The sequence below is a fragment of the Malurus melanocephalus genome, unplaced genomic scaffold (assembly GCF_030028575.1).
Source record: "Malurus melanocephalus ecotype Western Australia unplaced genomic scaffold, MMel_1.1 scaffold_724, whole genome shotgun sequence".
Classification (NCBI taxonomy): Eukaryota; Metazoa; Chordata; class Aves; order Passeriformes; family Maluridae; genus Malurus; species Malurus melanocephalus.
Genome location: NW_026623956.1, coordinates 30,565 through 35,770, shown reverse-complemented (window position 1 = coordinate 35,770; position 5,206 = coordinate 30,565). Strand labels below are relative to the sequence as shown.

The following is a 5,206-nucleotide window of genomic DNA, read 5'->3' as shown; positions in this document are numbered from 1 at the left end:
AACATTGTTTTCATGTCATACCAGTAGAGCAAGAGATTTCTAGCTCAAAGCAAAAATCCTTGTCTTAAGCTTCTGTGATTTTTATTCTCTGGCAATTAGTTTTAGGCTTTTCTCTTTCTCCTGGGATACTTCTCACCTAGTAGCCACGATGTCACCCCTTCCATGCTTTCCAGCTGCTTTCATTCCTGTCCAGTTCTCATTGATGTCTTATCAATCAGGCTGATCTGAAAGAGAGGCCAGACAAACTTAAGAGAATGAGAATACACAACTTTAATACAGGCCTAACAGGCCTATTGGTACTTTAGGGCAGACAAAAGCCYCCTCCTGAGGCTACACCCAAAATGGACACCGGGTCAGAGATCTTCACCCTTCACAAGCTCTTCCCCATTAACACACCGGGTCTCAATTCTCCAATGATCCCCACAGGTGATGATGTCAACCACCCCAAAATTGCTCCCCTGCAACTCACTGTTATTTACATATTTTGGGGCTCTCAGGCAGCAAAGTGTCCTTGGATTCAGGCTCAGAGAGGGATTGTTTTGTCTGAAGWTGAGAGAACGGTAGTTTTTAGTGCTGTACTAGGGAAGCACAAGAACACAGATGCATGAAAATAGAGAAACTAAAAATCCTAAGGCATCACCATCACAAAATTCTTCACAAGTTGAGAACCTGGAATTCTCACAGCCGTCTCCCTTGGCAATGCACTCTGYTTGGCAAAGCAGATCCCCAGAGTTCATGTCAAATGAGAGCAGCTCAGAAATCTCAGGAGAACACATGCARCTTTCAGATTCAGGTAGGTAAAAAGTGCTGGAAATCTGAACTTAAGACTATCGTGCAACTTCTCTGAATTTTTGCCTTTGCTTGTGATTCTAAGTGACTTTATTTCAGGTCAGGGGAGGGTGCTTTGTTTTTATGGTGGCTTGTAATACAAGCTTTTAAAGTATTGTAAATTTGATTTTTTTTCACTTCTCGAATCACAGTCACCCTGCCTCTCACACTGAGAGAAGTTGCATCTTGTAGATATAAATGGAGAAGAAAGTCATTAAATTGGTGAAAGGAATGAGAAGGTAGTGTCTTTGCAAACAGACTCTGACTCTGGGGTGAGATAAGGCTGATATTGGGAGATRGAAAGAAACAATAGGAAGGATTTGCATAGGAATTCTACTGATTGGCTTACCCCAGTCTATGTTAATAGACTACCTGAGCAGAGATACAGAGATATATATTGAAAGGGGGCAATGTATGATAGAAGGGGGGTTTCATCAGGCGTTTMGGGGAGCCTGTAACTTTCAAGTACCTCAGCCAATGGGGAAAGAGAGAGGGAACTGCGGCTGGGAAATTGGGATAAAAGGAGGCTGCTTCCTCTATGAATTTGAGAAAACGCATGGGAAATGCCCATGACCTCTCCCTTTATTCATGAATAAAGTTATGGGACTCCTCTGTCTCCTTTTTGGACATAAACCTCTGGTGCTTGTGGATTAATTTTCCTAACATTAGGAAAGCTAAGTTATTCAAACTAGGGAATATGTTATATTTAGGTGAAGAACCGTAAATAGTGTGATGTGGCTGTGGCTTGCAAAGGTGTGAGAACGTGTTTCTATAGCTAAGAAGGCCTTCTTTCTCTCTGTCAGCAATCTTGGTTTTTCTCAGACTGATACAGAGTTGTGTCATTGAGAGTTAAAACAATGTAAGCTGCTACTTGGCATCTTCTCTTGGCTACACTTTGCCGGCCTTGCTTTCTGTGGGAAGATACCAAAGCCTAAGAAAGAATAAAAGAGCAATTTGCAAGAAATCAAAGGCTGATTTCAAAATGGGTGAAGAGAGGTTGGAATACATATCTTAAAAGGGAAAAGAATGTAAATCAGACATGCATCCTGGATTCCTTTKAACTTCTATAGTGAGACTATGACACTGTGAGTGTACCACTCCCATAGTACAATTAAAATTTTAATCTGATGCTCTTCAAGCTAGTTCAGGACAAGTATTCTCACTGTAGKAGTCTTGTCTCCTTCTTGTACCTGGAATTATTATTTTCTTGCTTGTTTACACTGAACCTMGATCCATTGCCCAGTGAAGTTTACTGCAGAGCTTCAGAAATACTTCTGACAGTACAAATGAGGGGAATTGAGTGGTAGTCTGTGAGTGGATGAACCACTGAATCACAGAACTACAGAACACTTAGGGTTGGAAGGATCCTCTGGAGATCACCTAGTTTACCCTCCCTGCCCAAGGCAGGGTCACCTTGAAGAGATCACACWGGAACTCATCCAGGGGGCTTTTGAATATCTGCAGAGAGGGAGACCCCATGACCTTCCTGGGCAGCCTGTTCCAGTGCTCTGCCTCCCTCAGTCTAAAGATGTGTTAAGGTGGAACTTCTTGTGTTTGTGTCCATTACTTCCTCTCCTGATTCTGGACACCACAGAAGAGCTTGGAACCATTCTCTTGGCACCCACCTATGAGATATTTGTGTGTATTGAAGAGGCACCCTCTCAGTCTTCCTTCTCTAGACTAAACAGGCCCAATKCTGTAGTCTTTCCTCATGACAGAGATGTTCCAGACCCCTTATCATCTTCGTGGTCCCCCTGCTGGACCCTCTCCAGTAAGTCTTTGTCTTTCTTAAACTGTGGAGACCAGAACTGAACACAGTACCCCAGATGTGGCCTCGCTAGAGCTGAGTGGAGGGATAGCTGGTCACACTGTTCCGAATGAACTCCAGGACTGGATCTCCTGGCCAAAAGGGGACTGCTGGCTCATGGTCACATCATTATCCAGCAATACTCCCAGGTCCTTTTCTGCTCTCTAGGAGGTCAGTTCTCAATCTGTGCTGGTACTTGGGGCTTTTCCTCCCCAGATGCAGGACCCTTTACTTGCCCTTGCTGAATCTCGTTAGGTTTCTTTCCATCCACCACTCCAGCCTACAAAGGTCCCATTGAATGGCAGCAGAACCTTCAGCAGAACRTGTATCAGCCACTCTYCCCAGTTTTGTAACATCTGCAAACTTGCTTAGGGTGYTTCCTATTCTTCATCCAGGTTGTTGAAAAACAAGTTAAATAAGACTGGACAGCAGGAATCTGACATCAAGAGCACACTAGGACAGGGGGATGTATGACTGCTTTGTATTGAAAGCAGTGCTGACTTCAATGTACCTCATGTATAAAACTAAGGCTTGAAAGTGCAGAGGCACTTATAAGGGAAACTTCTGACTGGATCTGGTCAATGCAATTGTTTTTGATAAATACTTCAGTTGAATCTGTTCTTGAGGACTGGGCTGAGCTGAGGATTTCCTGAGTGTTGTGATGAATCTCRGTTTTTGTTGCTGGAAACACAAACATAAGCAGATCAACAATTTGTATAACTTTTCACATTCTTATTTAAAGGAATAAGCACTGAGCCATTGCCTCAGTCTACAGAAAGCCCCACAAAAAGCACCCCCCMCATTTTTCCAAGCAAGATGCTCAAGAAAGAACAGAAAAGAAAGGTGAATTACATAGCTGCTTGGACACATTGTTCTTGTCTTGCATGGGGAAGCACTAGTTGAAAATTAAAGAGCTTGGACACAACTCCTATTAAAGCATTTTGGAGGCAGCCCCACACGTAAAACCTGTAAGAAACAAYTCGTGGGTTCTGTATCTCTTGCTAGTGTCAACCTACTATGCCACCTCTGCCTCCTTAGCCACATTCTGGGTCAAGGCAGGCAGGAAGGTTGCAGAAACAGCGCTGCTTGTCTGCCATGAGACTGGAGATGTTTGCAGATATTTCCTCTGTAGCTGGAAAAGACTGAGGGATGAATATAAGCTTTTGCATTCCTGTTGTTGGACCAGAAAGTCCTTCCAGTGTGTTGCAGAGGGCTTCAGTGGCACTTCAGTGTGTTTATGTGATGAAGCGAGCTATACAGTTCCTGCCTACAGCAACAGTGCATAGTATAAAGGAGCGAGAAAAGGCTTTTGCTCCAGCGGTCAGCCCTATCTTGACCTAAAAGAGCAATTCACTACAAGCTAACACTCTGAAGAAAAATTGATTTAAATAGAAGCTGCCATTCTAGTGATGTTCAGAGCCAGTAAGCTTCAATAGGAAGAGGTACACATTTGCAGTTTTGTGAAATAGAATAGAAAATGCCTGGTTAGAAAGTCTCATGTGTAAAAATACTGCTTATTAAACTGTTTCATGAACTGGCTTGTAAGTCATATAATTACAGATATACAAGTAGTTTAATATTGTCTAGCAGTGTCTTTGCTGCTATGTTCTGTAGTGAACACGTTAAGCAAGCATTACAAATCTTTAGAGGCAGAGAACACAAMTCTTACAATTTGTCATTTCCATTTTTCCAGCACTACATTTGAGGATCAGAAGCCTCTATATTTTTTCACAAGTTGAATCCTTCCACCTACTTCATTCAATAGTATTCAATTGTAAAGTGTTTTCAAAAATCAAAACCTTGCATATGTCATTGAAAATACAAATATTTCTAATTATTTTAGGATGTTCACTTTTCATTTATTCATTCTCTAAAGGCTTTGTTTCCATTGACCTTTCCCCTGCTGCTTAGGTAGCAGTCAAGTAAAAGAAAAGAGTTTCTCTGAAATGTTTTCTGCTGCCAAAGAAGAACAAAGAGAACAAMAAAAGGAGATTTCTTCATCTCATTTTGGCATAGAGGGGAAGATGAAGACTGGAAACRTAGAAGCCAGGTGAGAAATCATTTTAGTCAGCTAGTCAAGATGCAAGAATATGTTTTCCTTTATTGTATACCCCCTGTAKGTGTTATATATGTGGCACAATGGCTCTTTCCTTTGCTTGAGAATGTCAGGTGTGCATGGGCAAAAATTGGACAGATCTATGGCCTGGCAGTTGATCTGCTTCTGTAGAAGAGGATGCTGGTCTGGTCTAGCCAATATAAATGAACTGGTTTTGTAACTGTGATCTTCGAAGGAAAAAAACAAGGCAAAATTTGGCAGGGAGAGATAAAAATCTATTGATATGCCATCACTTCTTCTGCAGTGGCCACAAGTTTGTGAKGGTAGCTCATTCATTCCTGTCATTGCTCTGGTTCTGCAGCTGTGCCAAGATCAATTTTTATATGCTTATATAGGAAAAAGGGCAACAAAGTAATCCTTGTTAAAGTTATCCGGAGAGAGAAGAAATGTAACACTTAACATGGATCAGTTTTCGGATCAAGCTCATCACTGCACTGCAAAAGGAATTGTACCAG

The 5,206-nt window shown here is 41.9% G+C and overlaps 1 pseudogene; it reads left to right on the top strand.

The window, feature by feature from the left end:
• The first annotated feature begins 699 nt into the window (after positions 1 to 699).
• Positions 700 to 5,206, top strand: part of LOC130584562 (uncharacterized) — a 27,627-nt pseudogene continuing 23,120 nt past the window's right edge.